Source organism: Eretmochelys imbricata, chromosome 2, assembly GCF_965152235.1.
Source record: "Eretmochelys imbricata isolate rEreImb1 chromosome 2, rEreImb1.hap1, whole genome shotgun sequence".
Classification (NCBI taxonomy): domain Eukaryota; kingdom Metazoa; phylum Chordata; order Testudines; family Cheloniidae; genus Eretmochelys; species Eretmochelys imbricata.
Window position 1 is genome coordinate 64,472,054 of NC_135573.1, and position 23,455 is coordinate 64,495,508.

Here is a 23,455-nt window from a genome sequence, read left to right on the forward strand (position 1 = left end):
GAACAGGCTAGGCTCCTTTCACTTTTGTAAACAGTGCAACGGCTGCTGCATATATGTACTGATGACACCCACAGAGAGAAGCAAATTGGCTGCTTTCTGACAGGAACTCGGGCCTCTTTGTAAATAACTAAGAAGATACGTTTGCTACTGATACATTTTGCTTGTCAACAGCTCCAAAGGGAGGCAATTATTATTTCCATTATGGCTATAGCATTCAGTAAGAATTTTAGGACCAGCTCCTCAGCAACTATAAATTAGCGTGGTTGCATTGACCTCAATAGAGCTATGATGATTAACACCAGCGAGGATATGGCCCTTAAAGTAGATGCACCTGGAAAAAAATGGAAATATATGAACTTTCAGCAAAGCCAAAAGTGATTTCTGCTCTGTACAAGAATGATGTAAAAAGAGCACCTGAAGCTGATTGGAAAATGGCATTTCCATCCCATGGAAAATTCCCATATATTGATATTTGCTTTTGTCCCAATTTGGGATGAAAAGTCAAAATATAGAAACATTTCACAGAATGACAATTTCTGAAAAATTTCCATTGAGAATGACATTAGTCTCTGTGTCTGCCTGAGCCACCACAGTGCCTCATGGGAGCTGTAGTTCTGGGTCACTCTTGGTCTCTGTAGCAGAGCTGCAGACTGTCTCTCCCAGTAGCTCAGCCACAGGGAAAGACTGGAGTGCAACATAAGAGATGTAGTATGGACAGGAAGCAAGGGAGCATAGAGGAATTAGGGACCTGGAACTACAACTCCCATAAATCACCATGGTAGCTCATGGTAGCAGACACTGAGATTAATGTTGACCCAAAACAAAATGGTTTGGTTCAAATGACCTGCTATTGCTCTTTTCCCATGGCAAATTTCAATTTCAACTGAGCTCCATTTGCCAATGAGAAAACATTTCACTTCAGAATATTGTGACCAGCCCTAATGGCACCTTCTCCCAAAGTAAATCTACTTTCTATGTGCATACAGAATTATATGGGCCAGGTGGTCAGTGGTGTATATTGGCATACCTCCACTTGGCCCATATACATACAATTTAGTGAGGAAAGTAAGTTTTACTACTATCAGTGCAACACAGCCCTGGAGGTCAGTGATTCTGGAGGTCAGTGATTTGTGTACAATGGGATATACTAAGTACAATAGTGAAGCCACCCATGCAACCACATTGTTTAAATACATTCACATTTAAACAATGTATGCCTTAATTACTGATGGAAACCACAAAAGGCAATAGGATTCCCCAGGGGGTACAGAGGGAAACTTCCTACAGCATCCTGCAGAGTTTTTATGGAAAAACTTAAGTTTCCTTTATGAACAGGAAAAAGCCCAGCTTTACTTTCAGATCCCAGCCTGGGTTTGTAGGGCTATCAGTTAGAAAGACACATCATTTTTCTTTTCAACTCTGTACATTCAATATGGATATTGCTGAGAGACAGCTCTGGAACGCCAGTGTACTATTTTTACATAGACACCTATCATAGCAGAAATATATTTGAAAAAAAGACTGACGTCTCAAGAAGTGTTTTGTATTGTTTTTAGCTAGTTGCACTAAGATGTGTGAGATCTCTCCCTGATCGCGCCTGGGCTCTCTGCTGATTTCTCTGAGGCAAGATGAAAGTAACTAAAGTTGATTTTCTGTTGGAGAGCTTGTGCTTTTAGGAATTCTTTGTCTTTCTTGTGTCTTTGTGATTCCTTGGGAACGTGCATTTTATAATGAGAAGATTTTTTTTTTTGGGTCTGTCTTGAGTACATTTTATTTGAATCCATGCTGGGAAACAGATACTTAGTCTTTTCTCTAGCTGAGTCTTTCTTACAAAAGTTGGGCCTAAACCTTCCCATTGATATCAATGATAATTTTGTCATTGAGTTTTCTGGGAGCAGGGACTGCATCTTGCAAATAAATCTGGAAATACATTAATGACTGGATCCAAAGCCATTTGAAATCAGTAGGAGTCTTTCAGTTTCTGCACTGGTGATGAAACTGTGACATCTGCGGATTTCTCAGACTAGCTATCTATGTCCTTATCTCACTCCATGGGGCTCGTATATGACAGCATCATACACAGATTGTAGGAAACTTTTTGTTTCTAGTATTGACTTAACTGGTGCTGTAGAAAAGACTTTCTGTTACAGAATTCCTCTTTTTTGTTTGACTGTGTTTCTTTCTCTCTCTCTTTCTAGTGCTTTTTTTCTCCAAAGAAGCTAGTAACAGAAATAAACACTGAAGTGCCAGAGTGGAACTTTCAAGAAAACTGTGAAGTCCACATCCATCTCAATATACCTTTTCCTTTCAGATTGTAAAGACAAGACTCTCCTAGTTCAGAGATCAGAAGGGAGGAGGTGCCACAAGTTCTCCTTTTCTTTTTGCGAATACAGACTAACATGGCTGCTACTCTGAAATCAGTTCTTTCCCTCTCTCAAGTTTTATGTGCCACCTGTGCACTGCAATGCACAGCAGTCTGGGACTGAAAACTGTCAAGCACATAATGGTATGTTAAATAACTTGGGAGGAATATCTATGAATTGAGTGTGAGACACTTTTTCACCACTTCCTCCCACTCCCTCCATCACCGTGTTCTTTTATTTATTTAGCCATGTGAACACGCAGCAGAAACCTTCTACTGTTCTTTCTTCATTCTTTTGTGCTAAGGCTAAAAATCAAGATGATCTTCTAACATTAAATAAAAACTTCTGACACCAAAGGATATTAGCGAGGGAAGTTAATCTTCTGAATATAAAAGTTAGAAATGGGTCTGAGGTGGAACACTGGATCCAAACCTTCCGAACTCAACCACCAATGATCAGAACCAACATACAAAATCCAAACAAACTTCCAAATTTGGGAAAGTTCAGATTGAAATCACATTCCAGTTCTGAATTTTGTGACTCAAACACATCACTAATGACAGTGCATGTGTACAACCATTTGCAATCAAAAAGCAAAATCATATCTCCTTCAAAAGTCCAGTGCAATCTGTGTAAAAATCCCCTCATCAATGCAAATAAATGCACAGCCTCTTCTATTTGAACACAGTTTTGCCTACATTTGGGGAGGGTTTTATTCGCAAACAAAAGTGTTTAGATTAGGTAATTTTTTTCTACATTGAGCACAAAAACTAAAGCTTCTTGCTTCTCAGTACATTTGATCATTCCCTATAATGGTTTAGAGCTTCCACAGATGGTATTAATAGTTCAGTAACAGTCTCTCCACAGAGAAGTACTGTGACTAGTGCCATAGTGGTGTAAGGAGACTTTCAGCTCTAGGTCCCAGGTCCAAAACTAGCCTAGTTTGGTGGTGAAAGGAACTGAAACTTATTGCTGTCTGATGCCTCTGCAGTGGCCTATGGCTATATGTAGGTTAGGCTAAAAGGTGTATTTTAAAACATGTTGGCTAACGTGCTTTAACACATTTTGAAGCCCTCATGTAAACAGGGCAGGTTGTGTTAGCCAGCTGAGGTAAATATTTATGCTTGTCTACCCATTGAATGAGCATGGGGGCTGACTGTTTTCCTACCCCCGCCAGCACAGTTCCTCAGACTCAGGGTGCTGGAGAGGCTTGTACTGGTACTGCCCAGGCTTTTGCTGTTTGGTGGATAGTTAGAAGGTTTCCTGTTCAATCTCACAGCTTCTCCCTGCACTAAATTCAATTTTAAAAAGACACTGTAAGAACTCATTAATTTTCCCATGGCTAATCAACAAGCCTAATGATTCTCACCAGAAGTCCTCTCTTCTAAGAAGGATTTAATAACAAAGGGCTGTAGCTAAATCTGAAGTATAAACTGAAGTATAAAGTGAACATTGGGATGCACTATCCCAGGGGTTTTTTTTGTGTTTGTTTGTTCTCCTGCCATACTGACTAATTCACAAAATTCAGTAATTCACAATAGGTCTCCCAGTCATTAGTGCAAATTAATGAGGGCCCACAAAGCATCTGTTTGTGAATCTTGGCAGATGGTACCAATGAATTAGGGTAAAGAACACAGATTTGTTTAGTAAACTTTAATTTGTGATAGAATCACACTGTCATATCACATGGTCTAACCAAATAGCTTTTAAGGTAACCTTGGGGCTGCAGGGGGAATTCTTTCACTTTTTCCTCCTCTTCCTCTGCTGAAGCAGCTCAGAACCATTTAAGAATTTTAAAAATATCCAAAACTCCAAAAAGCATGCTAAAAATTGTTATTCTGGGTTCCCCCACCGCAGACTAACTTTCAGCCCAAATCAGCCTCTGGTATGACTTCTAGCTTGAGTAACTGTCATGTCTTCACTTTGGAATCCTGGCAGAGGTGTTACATGCATACATGTCCTCTCTCCAAAATAACATGCAGTCCAATTAAATACAAAAAACCCCTCAACAGTGTGGTTGTGATTTTACAAAATTGAAGTGAGGAACTCAAAAGTTACCGGGACGCATTGCTCATCTGCATTTTGTACTACAATACCGGCAGTTCTGTATCCTCTTTGTTATATGTCATATAGGTGTGTGCTCACTGTGACTAAGTTATGGTGGGTGTCAAACTATAACTTTGAATTTCTTAGCATCTGTGGGTGTAAAATCTGACCCATTAACTTATATTAACATGTTTTCGTTGTTTTTTTTTTAAATGTAGCTTCCCTGTTCTTTTAAAGGGGGTGGGGGTAGGGGGGATAAAGTTGCCAGTGAAGAAGTCTGCAAGATTATTTGATTATACCTCTGAACCCTGCGGAGTATACAAATTTTGAAATTACATGTTGGGGTAGTGGGGAGATGTCATAAATATAAAGGCAAGGTAAACACCTTTAAATCCCTCCTGGCCAGTTAGATAGCCCTCCTGGCTAGTTAGATATGCATTAGATTCTGTTTTGTTTAAATGGCTGATAAAATAGCTGTGCTGAATGGGATGTATATTCCTATTTTTGTGTCTTTTTGTAACTTAAGGTTTTGCCTAGAGGGATTCTCTATGTTTTGAATCTGATTACCCTGTAAGGTATTTACCATCCTGATTTTACAGAGGTGATTCTTTTATTTTTTCTTCAATTAAAATTCTTCTTTTAAGAACCTGATTGCTTTTTCATTGTTCTTAAGATCCAAGGGTTTGGATCTGGGTTCACCTGTGCAAATTGGTGAGGACTTTTATCAAGCCTTCCCCAGGAAAGGGGGTGTAGGGTTTGGGAGGATTTTGGGGGGAAAGACGTTTCCAAGTGGGCTCTTTCCCTGTTATATATCTGTTAGATGCTTGGTGGTGGCAGCAATAAAGTCCAAGGGCAAAAGGTAAAATAGTTTGTACCTTGGGGAAGTTTTAACCTAAGCTGGTAAAAATAAGCTTAAGGGGTTTTCATGCAGGTCCGCACATCTGTACCCTAGAGTTCAGAGTGGGGAAGGAAACTTGACAGGAGGCAACCAAAAAACCATCAGATCTGGAAGTACTTTAAGGTTTAACTTGAAGCCATAAAACTCCTGGGGTGCTCTATGGAATCCTGTTCTAGAGGTCTGCTGAATGAATGCATATGCTATTGTTATACTGAGTAATCAGAAATAGGCTAGAGAACTTAACAAAACTCTCTGAGCTACCAAACCTACTGTGAACTATTAGCTACAGTTATTCATCTGAAGTCCTCAAAACAGCAGAGGAACTGTATAGATGCCAGGTTTCTAAGAGGAACCATGTTTCCAAGCCTCTCTATGACAGCAGGTTTAGCAATAAGCTTAGGAGAGTAGTCAAGGCCTCGAAGCTAATTCTGTTTGTCTTTGTGTTACCCTCTGGTGGTTCGTTGGAGGTGGAACTTCAGGCTTGGATTGAACTGGGATGAGCCAGGGATAAGAGAGACGACATTGACTTGACCCTGACAATGTTTATGATTAAAAGCTGTAATAGTTTTGTCTGTTGGTTAAATGATTTTTTACCTGAAGATGTCCACGTGGTTTTATGTTGTTGCTGTTATAGCTATGCCCGGAGCCAGAGTTCCAGGTCAATAATATTTCTTTGACTATTGTCACCACACTAGCTCCTGCAACAGCTCCCAATTTCCTCTCCCTTCTTTCATGAACCCTGTCCTCCTCGCTGACTGGATTAGGATCCTCTACCTTTGCGGTCTGTTGTAAGTCGCTTCTGGGAGGCATGAGGTAAGGCTGGCATTGACAGTAGTGCAGCACCTTTCTCGTATTGCAACGAAGCAACATATAGCATGATGGCCTGTGTCCTGGTACAGAACCTTTCAAAGTAAAATGTTAGCACAGTATCCATCATTAAAAGTCAACATGTGTGGTCACAATGAAGACCCCTGTCATTTCCTTATATTTGGAAAAATAACTGTGGGGTATTTCAGACAAAAAAAGGGAGCCAACTGTGGCTAAATGTTGACCTTTTAATGGTGACCACTAATTGAAAAACCTGATTTTTTTTAATTGAAATTTTCAGGGAGAGAGGAAGGTGGCAAAAAATTGAGTTTTGGATGGAAAGTTGAGTCAAAAATTCTAAATTCAGAGAATTTTGCCTAGCTAGAGTAAGCACAGTATTCTAAAGGAACAAATGGTGGCCACATATACATACCACAGCCCAAGGGGGACTGACCCAGTATAAGCCTCTCCCACTTGAGCTAAGGGAGTAGCTGCTTTAATTGTGAATAAATAGGAGGCTCTTTTTCCTCTCTGGGAACAGATTTGATGGTTTGCACTTAGCCATTATAATATCCTGGTTTACTGGTGATTAATGCAAGAAGCTGATTTGGACTGATGTTTCTTTATTTAGATGGTATTCAAAATGTGGCTATCACTGGACTATAGGCACATTTGAAAAAATTTAATTCAAAATACATACAATATCAATTGGACCAATACACAACATTTACAACTTACCCCAAACTATCCAGACTAAAAGTCTCCCTTCCTAGCTATTTCCTACCCTATAGAAAGCCTGTGAAAACAGAAGAGCTTTGCAGCCTGACCTGAAGGTAATAGATCAGTTATGATATCAAATCAATAGGTCGAAGAATGGGGGCACTGTGTTTCTGGGGGGCAGAGAAGAAAACACTGAGTCACTTTGACCATATTTAAAAGGGCAGTGAAGGGAGACACATAAGTGCATGCAAACAGCCAGGGGTAAAGTGGATAAAGTACACCAGTTAATTTCTCATACATCAGGAACTGTAAAAGCAAAAGCTGCTTTAAAAGGGAAACACCTCTGTAGAGTCAGTCTCCTTAAACATGCATTGTTCCCCTGAGCCATATTGTTGAAGAAATCTACACCACTAGTATAGCACTTTTATTCTGTATTTCCTTCACATTGGCCTTGCAGCATCTGCTCATCTATTCTCGTCTGAAAGAATTTCAGACATGACGAAAGTAGACACTGAATGACTTCTATTAAAATGTCACAGAGAGGACAAATGCCCATAGCATTGGTTAAAGTGGATAAAGACAACCAAACAAAAAGCTATTAGGGAAGGTCTGCTGGCACTTGCCTTTCATCTCCAGAGATCTATTAACTTTAAACCAAAACTCCCCATCATGCTTATGGTTGTGGCCATGTATAAAACGGGAATATCATTGCGGGACTAAGTTTGTTCTGTGATCCGTCACTTTTATGTAACAAATATGACAATGGAGAAAAGAGGATTTCATTATTTATAACAATGGGCAAACTAGTTCAGACTAAATAGGAATGTCACTGAAACTTTGCGCAAGACCCAAATGGCTGGGGGGGAGGGGGGCTCTGGGTTTCGGCAGGGGAAGGGGGGGCTAGAGGGGCAGGGCCTTAGGCAGAAGGGGTGGGCCGTGCCGGGGGCTAGCCTTCCCGAGCCCGTGGTTCACCCACTACCCATGAATAGGCAGCTGAGAGTCTTCCAGGTCCAGGAGGGCAATGAGACAACAGTGGCAGCAGCAGCTGTGCAGCCCTGCAGGTGGGGGTAGTGGGTAGTGTTCAGTGAATTTGGATTTGCCAGGGCAAGGATCACCCTGGTGTCCCTAGGCAAAGACTCTCCCCTTCAAAATCCTCTCTTCCTGGAGCCCCATGATCTGCCTGGACAGAGACCACTTCTTCAAACCCTCCAGCTCTTTTGCAGCCTTGCAAACCCTAGAAGATGATAAGGGGATAAGTAACAGTCAGCATGGATTTGTCAAGGACAAATCATGTCAAACCAATCTGATAGCTTTCTTTCACAGGGTAACAACTGTTGAAAGGGGGAGGCAGTAGATGTGGTATATCTTGACTTTAGTAAGGCTTTTGTTACTGTCTCACATGACTTTCACATAAACAAACTAGGGAAATACAACCTAGATGAAGCTACTGTAAGGTTGGTGCATAACCGATTAGAAAACGGTTCCCAGAGAGTAATCATCAGTGGTTCACAATCAAGCTGGAATGGCATATCGAGTGGGGTCCCTCAGGGATCAGTTCTGGGTCCAGTTCTGTCCAATATCTTCATCAATGATTTAGATAATAACATAGGGTATGTCTACACTACAGAATAAGGTCGAATTTATAGAAGTCGTTTTTTTAGAAATCGGTTTTATATATTCGAGTGTGTGTGTCCCCACAGAAAATGCTCTAAGTGCATTAAGTGCATTAACTCGGCAGAGTGCTTCCACAGTACCGAGGCTAGAGTCGACTTCCGGAGCGTTGCACTATGGATAGCAATCCCACAGTTCCCGCAGTCTCCGCTGCCCATTGGAATTCTGGGTTGAGATCCCAATGCCTGATGGGGCTAAAACATTGTCGAGGGTGGTTCTGGGTACATATCGTCAGGCCCCCGTTCCCTCCCGCCCTTCCTCCGTGAAAGCAAGGGCAGACAATCATTTCGCGCCTTTTTTCCTGAGTTACCTGTGCAGATGCCATAGCACGGCAAGCATGGGGCCTGCTCAGGTAACCGTCATCCTATGTCTCCTGGGTGCTGGCAGACACGGTACGGCATTGCTACACAGTAGCAGCAACCCATTGCCTTCTGGCAACAGACGGTACAATACGACTGGTAGCCGTCATCGTCATGTCCGAGGCGCTCCTGGCCACGTCGGCTGGGAGCGCCTGGGCAGACATGGGTGCAGGGACTAAATTTGGAGTGACTTGACCAGGTCATTCTCTTTAGTCCTGCAGTCAGTCCTATTGAACCGTCTTATGGTGAGCAGGCAGGCAATACGGATTGCTAGCAGTCGTACTGTACCATCTTCTGCCGAGCAGCCTTGAGATGTGGATGGCATGCAGTCCTTCTGCACTGTCTGCTGCCAGCCAAAGATGTAAAAGATAGATGGAGTGGATCAAAACAAGAAATAGACCAGATTGGTTTTGTACTCATTTGCTTCCCCCCCTCCCCTGCTAGGGGACTCATTCCTCTAGGTCACACTGCAGTCACTCACAGAGAAGGTGCAGCGAGGTAAATCTAGCCATGTATCAATCAGAGGCCAGGCTAACCTCCTTGTTCCAATAAGAACAATAACTTAGGTGCACCATTTCTTATTGGAACCCTCCGTGAAGTCCTGCCTGAAATACTCCTTGATGTAAAGCCACCCCCTTTGTTGATTTTAGCTCCCTGAAGCCAACCCTGTAAGCTGTGTCGTCAGTCGCCCCTCCCTCCATCAGAGCAACGGCAGACAATCGTTCCGCGCCTTTTTTCTGTGCGGACGCCATACCAAGGCAAGCATGGAGGCTGCTCAGCTCACTTTGGCAATCAGGAGCACATTAAACACCACACGCATTATCCAGCAGTATATGCAGCACCAGAACCTGGCAAAGCGATACCGGGCGAGGAGGCAACGTCAGCGTGGTCACGTGAGTGATCAGGACATGGACACAGATTTCTCTGAAAGCATGGGCCCTGCCAATGCATGCATCATGGTGCTAATAGGGCAGGTTCATGCTGTGGAACGCCGATTCTGGACTCGGGAAACAAGCACAGACTGGTGGGACCGCATAGTGTTGCAGGTCTGGGATGATTCCCAGTGGCTGCGAAACTTTCGCATACGTAAGGGCACTTTCATGGAACTTTGTGACTTGCTTTCCCCTGCCCTGAAGCACATGAATACCAAGATGAGAGCAGCCCTCACAGTCAAGAAGCGAGTGGCGATAGCCCTGTGGAAGCTTGCAATGCCAGACAGCTACCGGTCAGTTGGGAATCAATTTGGAGTGGGCAAATCTACTGTTGGGGCTGCTGTGATGTAAGTAGCCCACGCAATCAAAGATCTGCTGATATCAAGGGTAATGACCCTGGGAAATGTGCAGGTCATAGGGGATGGCTTTGCTGCAATGGGATTCCCTAACTGTGGTGGGGCCATAGACGGAACCCATATCCCTATCTTGGCACCGGAGCACCAAGCCGCTGAGTACATAAACTGCAAGGGGTACTTTTCAATAGTGCTGCAAGCTCTGGTGGATCACAAGGGACGTTTCACCAACATCAACGTGAGATGGCTGGGAAAGGTACATGACGCTCGCATCTTCAGGAACTCTGGTCTGTTTCAAAAGCTGCAAGAAGGGACTTTATTCCCAGACCAGAAAATAACTGTTGGGGATGTTGAAATGCCTATAGTTATCCTTGGGGACCCAGCCTACCCCTTAATGCCATGGCTCATGAAGCCGTACACAGGCAGCCTGGACAGTAGTCAGGAGCTGTTCAACTACAGGCTGAGCAAGTGCAGAATGGTGGTAGAATGTGCATTTGGATGTTTAAAGGCGCGCTGGCGCAGTTTACTGACTCGCTTAGACCTCAGCGAAACCAATATTCCCACTGTTATTACTGCTTGCTGTGTGCTCCACAATATCTGTGAGAGTAAGGGGGAGACGTTTATGGCGGGGTGGGAGGTTGAGGCAAATCGCCTGGCTGCTGGTTACGCGCAGCCAGACACCAGGGCGGTTAGAAGAGCACAGGAGGGCGCGGTACGCATCAGAGAAGCTTTGAAAACCAGTTTCATGACTGGCCAGGCTACGGTGTGAAAGTTCTGTTTGTTTCTCCTTGATGAAACCCCCCGCCCCTTGGTTCACTCTACTTCCCTGTAAGCTAACCACCCTCCCCTCCTCCCTTCGATCACCGCTTGCAGAGGCAATAAAGTCATTGTTGCTTCACATTCATGCATTCTTTATTCATTCATCACATAAATAGGGGGATGACTACCAAGGTAGCCCAGGAGAGGTGGTGGAGGAGGGAAGGAAAATGCCACACAGCACTTTAAAAGTTTACAACTTTAGAATTTATTGAATGCCAGCCTTCTTTTTTTTGGGCAATCCTCTGTGGCGGAGTGGCTGGTTGGCCGGTGGCCCCCCCACCACGTTCTTGGGCGTCTGGGTGTGGAGGCTATGGAACTTGGGGAGGAGGGTGGTTGGTTACACAGGGGCTGTAGTGGCAGTCTGTGCTCCAGCTGCCTTTGCTGCAGCTCAACCATACACTGGAGCATACTGGTTTGGTCCTCCAGCAGCCTCAGCATTGAATCCTGCCTCCTCTCATCACGCTGCCACCACATTTGAGCTTCAGCCCTGTCTTCAGCCTGCCACTTACTCTCTTCAGCCCGCCACCTCTCCTCCCAGTCATTTTGTGCTTTCCTGCACTCTGACATTATTTGCCTCCACGCATTCGTCTGTGCTCTGTCAGTGTGGGAGGACAGCATGAGCTCAGAGAACATTTCATCTCGAGTGCGTTTTTTTTTCTTTCTAATCTTCACTAGCCTCTGGGAAGGAGAAGATCCTGTGATCATTGAAACACATGCAGCTGGTGGAGAAAAAAAAAGGGACAGCGGTATTTAAAAAGACACATTTTATAAAATAGTGGCTACACTCTTTCAGGGTAAACCTTACTGTTAACATTACATACATAGCACATGTGCTTTCGTTACAAGGTCGCATTTTGCCTCCCCCCACCACGTGGCTACCCCCTCAACCCTCCCCCCTCCCTGTGGCTAACAGCGGGGAACATTTCTGTTTAGCCACAGGCAAACAGCCCAGCAGGAATAGGCTCCTCTGACTGTCCCCTGAAGAAAAGCACTCTATTTCAACCAGGTGACCATGAATTATATCTCACTCTCCTGAGGATAACACAGAGAGATAAAGAACGGATGTTGTTTGTTTGAACGCCAGCAAACATACACTGCAATGCTCTGTTGTACAATGATTCCCTAGTACGTGTTACTGGCCTGGAGTGGTAAAGTGTCCTACCATGAAGGACACAATAAGGCTGCCCTCCCCAGAAACCTTTTGCAAAGGCTTTGGGAGTATATCCAGGAGAGCCACGAATGCCAGGGCAAAGTAATCCTTTCACATGCTTGCTTTTAAACCATGTACAGTATTTTAAAAGGTACACTCACCAGAGGTCCCTTCTCTGCCTGCTGGGTCCAGGAGACAGCTTTGGGTGGGTTCAGGGGGTACTGGCTCCAGGTCCAGGGTGAGAAACAGTTCCAGGCTGTCGGGAAAACCAGTTTCTCCGCTTGCTTGCTGTGAGCTATCTACAACCTCCTCCTCCTCCTCATCTTCTTCGTCCCCAAAACCTGCTTCCGTATTGCCTCCATCTCCATTGAAGGAGTCAAACAACATGGCTGGGGCTGAACCCCCTAAAATGGCAGGCAGCTCATCATAGAAGCGGCATGTTTGGGGCTCTGACCCGGAGCGGCCGTTCGCCTCTCTGTTTTTCTGGTAGGCTTGCCTCAGCTCCTTCAGTTTCACACGGCACTGCTTCAGGTCCCTGTTATGGCCTCTGTCCTTCATGCCCTGGGAGATTTTGATAAAGGTTTTGTAATTTCGAAAACTGGAACGGAGTTCTGATAGCACGAATTCCTCTCCCCATACAGCGATCAGATCCCGTACCTCCCGTTCGGTCCATGCTGGAACTCTTTTGCGATTCTGGGACTCCATCATGGTCACCTCTGCTGATGAGCTCTGCATGGTCACCTGCAGCTTGCCACGCTGGCCAAACAGGAAATGAGATTCAAAAGTTCGCGGTTCTTTTCCTGTCTACCTGGCCAGTGCATCTGAGTTGAGCGTGCTGGCCAGAGCGGTCACAATGAGCACTCTGGGATAGCTCCCAGAGGCCAATACCGTCAAATTGTGTCCACAGTACCCCAAATTCAAGCCGGCAAGGCCGATTTAAGCGCTAATCCACTTGTCAGGGGTGGAGTAAGGATATCGATTTAAGAGCCCTTTAAGTTGAAATAAAGGGCTTCATCCTGTGGACGGGTGCAGGTTTACATTGATTTAATGCTGCTAAATTCAACCTAAAGTCCTAGTGTAGACCAGGGCATAGAGAGTACACTTATAAAGTTTATAGATGATACCAAGCTGGGAGGGGTTACAAGTTTTTTGGAAGATTAAAATTAAAAGTGATCTGGACACACTCAAGAAATGGTCTGAAGTAAATAGGATGAAATTCAATAAGGACAAATGCAAATTACTCCACTTACAAAGGAACAATCAGTTGCAAACATACAAAATGGAAAATGACTGCCTAGGAAGGAGTACTGCGGAAAGGGATCTGGGGGTCATAGTGGATCATAAGCTAAATATGAGTCAACAGTGTAACATATTGCAAGAAAAGCACATCCAGTCATCTTCATTGTCTCTTCCATTCTTTGGGTCGCTACCACTGCTGCTTCTGTAGCTGTCATAGCCTTCACTCCTAAGCTCCTAAGAAGGAACCACCTCCTGCCACACACACATAAACTCTCCAAACCTACAAAAACACCACACACACACCTTCCCTCAAACTCCCCTAACAAATTCCCCCCCATGCTCCCCCTCAAATTCCCCCCAAATTCTCCTAACAAACTGTCCCCCAAACTCTCCTAACAAACTCTCCCCCCCAAATTCCCCTAACAAACTCTCCCCCAAACTCCTCCGTTTTCAGCTCTGTTTGCTGTCTCCTGTGCCCCTGCTCCTGTTAACCAGCTCCAATTTCAACTCTTGTAAAAATGTAATATGACAATTGTCAAGGTTCCTCCCCCACTCTGAACTCTAGGGTACAGATGTGGGGACCTGCATGAAAAACCTCCTAAGCTTATCTTTACCAGCTTAGGTCAAAACTTCCCCAAGGTACAAAGTATTCCACCCGTGGTCCTTGGAATGGCCGCTACCACCACCAAACTAATACTGGTTACTGGGGAAGAGCTGTTTGGACGCGTCTTTCCCCCCAAAATACTTCCCAAAACCCTGCACCCCACTTCCTGGACAAGGTTTGGTAAAAAGCCTCACCAATTTGCCTAGGTGACTACAGACCCAGACCCTTGGATCTTAAGAACAATGAACAATCCTCCCAACACTTGCACCCCCCTTTTCCTGGGAAATGTTGGATAAAAAGCCTCACCAATTTGCATAGGTGACCACAGACCCAAACCCTTGGATCTGAGAACAATGAAAAAGCATTCAGTTTTTTACAAGAAAACTTTTAATAGAAAATAGAAGTAAATAGAAATAAAGAAATCCCCCCTGTAAAATCAGGATGGTAGATATCTTACAGGGTAATTAGATTAAAAAAAACATAGAGAACCCCTCTAGGCAAAACCTTAAGTTACAAAAAAGATACACAGACAGAAATAGTTATTCTATTCAGCACAATTCTTTTCTCAGCCATTTAAAGAAATCATAATCTAACACATACCTAGCTAGATTACTTACTAAAAGTTCTAAGACTCCATTCCTGTTCTGTCCCTGGCAAAAGCAGCATGCAGACTAACACAGACCCTTTGTTTCTCTCCCTCCTCCCAGCTTTTGAAAGTATCTTGTCTCCTCATTGGTCATTTTGGTCAGGTGCCAGCGAGGTTACCTTTAGCTTCTTAACCCTTTACAGGTGAGAGGAGCTTTCCCCTGGCCAGGAGGAATTTCAAAGGGGTTTACCCTTCCCCTTATATTTATGACACGCCCCCCAAATCTCAGCTAGGGTGAAACACTGGCTGGGATTTCTTCCTGGAGCTCTAGGAAAAACAGAGTTAATAAGACACATGCATCTCTAAATATACTACCAAGTACATAAAGACTAACAATATTTTCCACATCTCAAGGACGATTTTAACCAGTTGATTCTGGGAAACTTTCACGGGAGAGTGCATCAGCCACTTTGTTAGAAGCTCCTGAGATGTGTTGGATGTCGAAATCAAAATCTTGGAGAGCTAAACTCCACCGAAGAAGTTTTTTGTTAGTTTCTTTGACGGTGTGAAGCCACTTCAGTGCAGCATGGTCGGTTTGCAGGTGGAAACGCCGTCCCCAAACATATGGGCGTAGCTTTTCCAGAGCGTAGACAATGGCATAACATTCTTTTTCAGTGACTGACCAGTGGCTTTCCCTCTCAGACAGTTTTTTGCTGAGAAACACTACAGGGTGGAATTCTTGATCAGGTCCTTTCTGCATTAAAACTGCTCCCACACCACGCTCGGATGCATCTGTGGTTACTAGGAACGGTTTGTCAAAGTCTGGGGCCCTTAGTACAGGGTCAGACATGAGTGTCGCTTTAAGCTTGTTAAAGGCCTTCTGACACTTTCCGGTCCACTGAACAGCATTTGGCTGTTTCTTTTTGGTTAGGTCTGTCAGTGGGGCGGCGACTTGGCTGTAGTGCGGTACAAATCGTCTGTAATAACCAGCCAAGCCTAAGAAGGATTGAACCTGTTTCTTTGACTTTGGGACAGGCCACTTTTGGATAGCATCCACTTTGGCCTGTAGGGGGCTGATAGTTCCTTGACCCACCTGGTGTCCAAGGTAAGTCACTCTGTTTAGGCCTATTTGACACTTCTTAGCCTTAACAGTTAGTCCTGCCTCCCTTATGCGCTCAAGGACTTTTTGTAGATGTTCCAGGTGGTCTGCCCAGGAATCCGAAAATATGGCCACGTCGTCAAGGTTCCTCCCCCACTCTGAACTCTAGGGTACAGATGTGGGGACCTGCATGAAAAACCTCCTAAGCTTATCTTTACCAGCTTAGGTCAAAACTTCCCCAAGGTACAAAGTATTCCACCCGTGGTCCTTGGAATGGCCGCTACCACCACCAAACTAATACTGGTTACTGGGGAAGAGCTGTTTGGACGCGTCTTTCCCCCCAAAATACTTCCCAAAACCCTGCACCCCACTTCCTGGACAAGGTTTGGTAAAAAGCCTCACCAATTTGCCTAGGTGACTACAGACCCAGACCCTTGGATCTTAAGAACAATGAACAATCCTCCCAACACTTGCACCCCCCCTTTCCTGGGAAATGTTGGATAAAAAGCCTCACCAATTTGCATAGGTGACCACAGACCCAAACCCTTGGATCTGAGAACAATGAAAAAGCATTCAGTTTTTTACAAGAAAACTTTTAATAGAAAATAGAAGTAAATAGAAATAAAGAAATCCCCCCTGTAAAATCAGGATGGTAGATATCTTACAGGGTAATTAGATTAAAAAAACATAGAGAACCTGTCAAGGTTCCTCCCCCACTCTGAACTCTAGGGTACAGATGTGGGGACCTGCATGAAAAACCTCCTAAGCTTATCTTTACCAGCTTAAGTCAAAACTTCCCCAAGGTACAAAGTATTCCACCCGTGGTCCTTGGAATGGCCGCTACCACCACCAAACTAATACTGGTTACTGGGGAAGAGCTGTTTGGACGCGTCTTTCCCCCCAAAATACTTCCCAAAACCCTGCACCCCACTTCCTGGACAAGGTTTGGTAAAAAGCCTCACCAATTTGCCTAGGTGACTACAGACCCAGACCCTTGGATCTTAAGAAAAATGAACAATCCTCCCAACACTTGCACCCCCCCTTTCCTGGGAAATGTTGGATAAAAAGCCTCACCAATTTGCATAGGTGACCACAGACCCAAACCCTTGGATCTGAGAACAATGAAAAAGCATTCAGTCTTTTACAAGAAGACTTTTAATAGAAAATAGAAGTAAATAGAAATGAAGAAATCCCCCCTGTAAAATCAGGATGGTAGATATCTTACAGGGTAATTAGATTAGAAAACATAGAGAACCCCTCTAGGCAAAACCTTAAGTTACAAAAAAGATACACAGACAGAAATAGTTATTCTATTCAGCACAATTCTTTTCTCAGCCATTTAAAGAAATCATAATCTAACACATACCTAGCTAGATTACTTACTAAAAGTTCTAAGACTCCATTCCTGTTCTGTCCCTGGCAAAAGCAGCATACAGACAGACACAGACCCTTTGTTTCTCTCCCTCCTCCCAGCTTTTGAAAGTATCTTGTCTCCTCATTGGTCATTTTGGTCAGGTGCCAGCGAGGTTACCTTTAGCTTCTTAACCCTTTACAGGTGAGAGGAGCTTTCCCCTGGCCAGGAGGAATTTCAAAGGGGTTTACCCTTCCCCTTATATTTATGACACGCCCCCCAAATCTCAGCTAGGGTGAAACACTGGCTGGGATTTCTTCCTGGAGCTCTAGGAAAAACAGAGTTAATAAGACACATGCATCTCTAAATATACTACCAAATACATAAAGACTAACAATATTTTCCACATCTTAAGGACGATTTTAACCAGTTGATTCTGGGAAACTTTCACGGGAGAGTGCATCAGCCACTTTGTTAGAAGCTCCTGAGATGTGTTGGATGTCGAAATCAAACTCTTGGAGAGCTAAACTCCACCGAAGAAGTTTTTTGTTAGTTTCTTTGACGGTGTGAAGCCACTTCAGTGCAGCATGGTCGGTTTGCAGGTGGAAACGCCGTCCCCAAACATATGGGCGTAGCTTTTCCAGAGCGTAGACAATGGCATAACATTCTTTTTCAGTGACTGACCAGTTGCTTTCCCTCTCAGACAGTTTTTTGCTGAGAAACACTACAGGGTGGAATTCTTGATCAGATCCTTTCTGCATTAAAACTGCTCCCACACCACGCTCGGATGCATCTGTGGTTACTAGGAACGGTTTGTCAAAGTCTGGGGCCCTTAGTACAGGGTCAGACATGAGTGTCGCTTTAAGCTTGTTAAAGGCCTTCTGACACTTTCCGGTCCACTGAACAGCATTTGGCTGTTTCTTTTTGGTTAGGTCTGTCAGTGGGGCAGCGATTTGGCTGTAGTGCGGTACAAATCGCCTGTAATAACCGGCCAAGCCTAAGAAGGATTGAACCTGTTTCTTTGACTTTGGGACAGGCCACTTTTGGATAGCATCCACTTTGGCCTGTAGGGGGCTGATAGTTCCTTGACCCACCTGGTGTCCAAGGTAAGTCACTCTGTTTAGGCCTATTTGACACTTCTTAGCCTTAACAGTTAGTCCTGCCTCCCTTATGCGCTCAAGGACTTTTTGTAGATGTTCCAGGTGGTCTGCCCAGGAATCCGAAAATATGGCCACATCGTCAAGGTAGGCGACTGCATATTCTCCTAATCCCGCTAGGAGACCATCTACAAGTCTTTGGAAAGTGGCGGGTGCATTTCGCAGCCCGAAAGGGAGTACATTAAATTCATACAGCCCGAGATGTGTGATGAAGGCTGACCTTTCCTTGGCAGATTCATCTAGCGGTACCTGCCAGTACCCCTTTGTTAAGTCCAAGGTAGAGATGAACTGGGCCCGTCCCAGTTTCTCTAACAGTTCATCTGTGCGTGGCATTGGATAGTTGTCTGGGCGAGTTACAGCATTTAGCTTACGGTAGTCCACGCAAAAACGTATTTCCCCATCTGGTTTGGGAACTAGAACCACTGGAGATGCCCATGCACTTTCAGAGGGGCGGATTACACCCATCTGTAACATATCCTGGATCTCCCGTTCTATAGCAGTTTTAGCTTGAGGAGACACCCGGTAAGGTTGGACCCTAATTGGGTGAGCATTACCTGTGTCAATGGAGTGGTATGCCCGTTCAGTCAGTCCTGGGGTGGCTGAGAACGTTGGCGCGTAGCTAGTGCACAGCTCCTGGGTCTGCTGTCGCTGCATACGCCCAAGGGTCATGGAGAGGTTCACCTCTTCCACACCACCAGCACATTTCCCTTCGTAGTAGACACCTTCAGGCCACTCAGCATCATCTTCTCCCTGGGCTGTAAACTGACAAACCTTTAATCCTCTGGAATAAAAGGGCTTTAGAGAATTAATATGGTACACCTTAGGCTTTCGGTTGGAGGTGGGGAATGCTATGAGATAATTAACAGCTCCCAGGCGCTCCTGGACCGTGAATGGCCCTTCCCACGATGCTTCCATTTTATGGGCCTGGAGCGCCCTTAAGACCATGACCTGGTCTCCTACTTTGAAGGAACGCTCTCTGGCATGTTTATCATACCAGGCTTTTTGCTCTTTTTGAGCATCCTGTAAGTTTTCTTTAGCAAGGGCTAAAGAGGTTCGGAGGGTGTTTTGTAGGTTGGTTACAAAGTCCAGAATGTTAGTTCCTGGAGAAGGTGTAAATCCCTCCCATTGCTGCTTCACCAACTGCAATGGCCCCTTAACCTCACGGCCATATACAAGTTCAAATGGGGAAAACCCTAAACTGGGATGTGGTACAGCTCTGTAGGCAAAGAGCAACTGCTGCAACACTAGGTCCCAATCATTGGAGTGCTCATTTACGAATTTACGTATCATGGCCCCCAAAGTTCCATTAAACTTCTCCACCATGCCATTTGTTTGATGGTGGTAAGGAGTGGCAACCAAGTGATTTACCCCATGAGCTTCCCAAAGGTTTTTCATAGTTCCTGCCAGGAAATTAGTCCCTGCATCTGTGAGGATGTCGGAGGGCCAACCTACCCTGGCAAAAATGTCTGCTAGTGCCTGGCATACACTTTTAGCCCTGGTGTTGCTTAGAGCTACTGCTTCCGGCCATCGGGTGGCAAAATCCATGAAAGTCAGTATGTACTGCTTTCCTCTGGCTGTCTTTTTCGGAAAAGGACCCAGAATATCCACAGCTACTCGCTGAAATGGAACTTCAATGATGGGGAGTGGCTGGAGAGGGGCTTTGACCTGGTCTTGGGGTTTTCCCACTCTTTGGCACACCTCACAAGACTGGACATAGGTAGAAACATCCTTGCCCATTCCCTCCCAGTGGAATGACCCCCCCAAACGGTCTTTGGTCCTGTTCACCCCAGCATGGCCACTAGGGTGATCGTGGGCTAAGCTCAAGAGCTTGGCCCGGTATTTAGTTGGAACTACCAACTGTCTCTGAGGATGCCAGTCTTCCTGGTGTCCACCAGAAAGAGTTTCCTTGTATAAAAGTCCTCTTTCTACAACAAACCTGGATCGATTAGAAGAGCTGAGAGGCGGTGGGTTGCTCCGTGCCGCTGTCCAAGCTCTCTGGAGGCTTTCATCTGCTTCCTGTTCGGTCTGGAACTGTTCCCTTGATGCTGGAGACATCAGTCCCTCATTGGATTGTGGACCTAGGCTTGGTCCCTCTGGAAGCAATATAGGGGATGGAGCTGTTTCTGTTGACTGTGAACCGCTCTCCGCTGGTGCACTATGTTGGGATTCAGGCTCCGGCTGAGCCTCTTGTGTAGGGTTATCGGCTGCTGCCAGTTCAGGTTCAGTGGGGCCCTCTGGTGTTGAGGTTGCAAGTACTGGATTCAGTGCTGACACAGGGTCTGGTGTTGGTTGTTCGGCTGGTTCCGGTTCTGGGACTGGTTCCGTCTGGGTCTCTGGGACTGGATCCACTACTGCTGTTGCAGACATTGGCCTAAGGTCCAGGTCCATCACCTCTGACTGGGTCCTGATAGCAGTTTCCGGAACAGAGCTAGGCCTCACGGCTTGTTTAGCCTGGCTGCGGGTGACCGTTCCCACCCTCTTGGCCTGCTTCACATGATTGGCCAAGTCTTCCCCCAACAGCATGGGGATGGGATAATCATCATAGACTGCAAAAGTCCACATTCCTGACCAGCCCTTGTACTGGACAGGCAACTTGGCTGTAGGCAAATTGAAAGAGTTGGACTTGAAGGGTTGAATCGTCACTTGGATCTCTGGGTTGATTAAATTGGGTCCACTAAGGAAGCATGGATAGCTGACACTTGTGCTCCGGTGTCCCTCCACGCGGTGACCTTCTTCCCGCCCACACTCACAGTTTCCCTCCGCTCTAAGGGTATCTGGGAAGTATCTGGGCCTGTGGACCTCTGGTGTGATTCCGGTGCAATGAACTGTAATCTGTTGGGGTTCTTGGGGCAGTTGGCCTTTACATGCCCCAGCTCGTTACATTTAAAACATCGTCCAGCTGACGGGTCACTGGGGCGAGGAGGGTTGCTGGAGAACGGGGTGGCAGGACGATAAGGGGTCTGGAGGGTTCTTTGGGAGGTAGGTGGGGCCTTGGGCGGCCCCCGGTAATAGGGTGTGGTCTGGGGTGGTCCCTTCTGGTCTCCGCTCCAACTGCGACCAGTTTTCTTCTTCTCTGCCACCTCCACCCATCTGGCTCCAATCTCTCCTGCCTCGATTACAGTTTTGGGTTTCCCATCTAGGATGTATCTTTCTATTTCCTCAGGAACACCCTCTAAGAACTGTTCCATTTGCATTAGGAAGGGCAAATTTACTGGAGATTCAACACTTGCTCCTGATATCCAGGCATCCCAATGTTTCACAATGTGGTAGGCATGTCGGGTAAATGACATGTCTGGTTTCCACCTTAGGGCTCTGAACCTCCGACGAGACTGCTCGGGTGTTATCCCCATTCTGACTCTCGCCTTGGATTTAAACAGTTCATACTTGTTCATGTGTTCTTTAGGCATTTCAGCTGCCACCTCAGCTAAGGGTCCACTGAGCTGCGGCCTCAGCTCTACCATGTACTGGTCAGTAGAGAGGTTGTATCCAAGGCAGGCCCTTTCGAAGTTTTCTAGGAAGGCCTCAGTATCATCGCCTGCCTTGTAGGTGGGGAACTTTCTGGGATGGGAAGTGGTACTTGGAGAAGGATTACTAGGGTTTGTTGGGATATTCTGCTGAGCCTTTATCTTCTCCATCTCCTCCACATACTTCCTCTCTTTTTCCTTCTCCTCCAGTTCTTTGTCCCTCGCTTCCATAGCTCTCCTGTGAGCAGCCGCTTGGTGTTGTTCTGCCTCCCTTTCTTGTTCCTTCTTCAGCCGCATGAGTTCTATCTGTCTTTCATGTTCCCTTTGTCTTTCCTCAGCCTGAAATTTGGCTAATTCCAGCTGTAGTCGAGCTGAGGATTTGGTCATTCTAACCTCTCTGTTTTTAACTAACTTTACACCCGAGGTTTAGAAATAAACAAACAAAACTTGGCTGTAAAATTTTGCTGTGCTGGAATAGAATACCTATTCTCTGATAGTGATTGTCAGCCTACAGAAAAAGACAATTCCCTTGTCTCTGTTCTGGGCCCAACTTAAAGCAAAAAACCTCCAAACTACTTGGAAACCTGCTTACCCAGCCCAAAGAAAAAGCAAATGGGTAGAACACACACCCCCTATTTACTTTTAGGAAGAAAAGAAAAAAAAAAACCTCTGGGTTGGAAGACTGTGAATTTCCCTGCAGGAGTTAAGTACCCTGCCTCCAGGCAAAGAAAACCTGCAATTCACAAGATAATCCCCTTTTGTCTCTGCTTGGCCACAAAGCAGGGAAAACCCAAGATGCTTTCAGTTTCAAAGCTGCTTCAAAGCCACAGGAAAAAAAAATTCCTTTTTAAAATCTGTATTTCTAGTTCAAAAAATCTCAACTGGATCTCAAAATGATTTCAGGTTAATCCCACCACTATGCCACCATGTCAAGGTTCCTCCCCCACTCTGAACTCTAGGGTACAGATGTGGGGACCTGCATGAAAAACCTCCTAAGCTTATCTTTACCAGCTTAAGTCAAAACTTCCCCAAGGTACAAAGTATTCCACCCGTGGTCCTTGGAATGGCCGCTACCACCACCAAACTAATACTGGTTACTGGGGAAGAGCTGGTTGGACGCGTCTTTCCCCCCAAAATACTTCCCAAAACCCTGCACCCCACTTCCTGGACAAGGTTTGGTAAAAAGCCTCACCAATTTGCCTAGGTGACTACAGACCCAGACCCTTGGATCTTAAGAACAATGAACAATCCTCCCAACACTTGCACCCCCCCTTTCCTGGGAAATGTTGGATAAAAAGCCTCACCAATTTGCATAGGTGACCACAGACCCAAACCCTTGGATCTGAGAACAATGAAAAAGCATTCAGTCTTTTACAAGAAGACTTTTAATAGAAAATAGAAGTAAATAGAAATGAAGAAATCCCCCCTGTAAAATCAGGATGGTAGATATCTTACAGGGTAATTAGATTAGAAAACATAGAGAACCCCTCTAGGCAAAACCTTAAGTTACAAAAAAGATACACAGACAGAAATAGTTATTCTATTCAGCACAATTCTTTTCTCAGCCATTTAAAGAAATCATAATCTAACACATACCTAGCTAGATTACTTACTAAAAGTTCTAAGACTCCATTCCTGTTCTGTCCCTGGCAAAAGCAGCATACAGACAGACACAGACCCTTTGTTTCTCTCCCTCCTCCCAGCTTTTGAAAGTATCTTGTCTCCTCATTGGTCATTTTGGTCAGGTGCCAGCGAGGTTACCTTTAGCTTCTTAACCCTTTACAGGTGAGAGGAGCTTTCCCCTGGCCAGGAGGAATTTCAAAGGGGTTTACCCTTC

At 45.2% G+C, this 23,455-nt stretch overlaps 1 protein-coding gene across 1 annotated transcript in view; it reads right to left on the reverse strand.

Annotated features, from left to right (window-relative positions):
- CLVS1 (clavesin 1) overlaps window positions 1-23,455 on the reverse strand; it is a 134,806-nt gene that overhangs the window by 27,989 nt on the left and 83,362 nt on the right. The gene's annotated exons all lie outside the window — the stretch shown is intronic.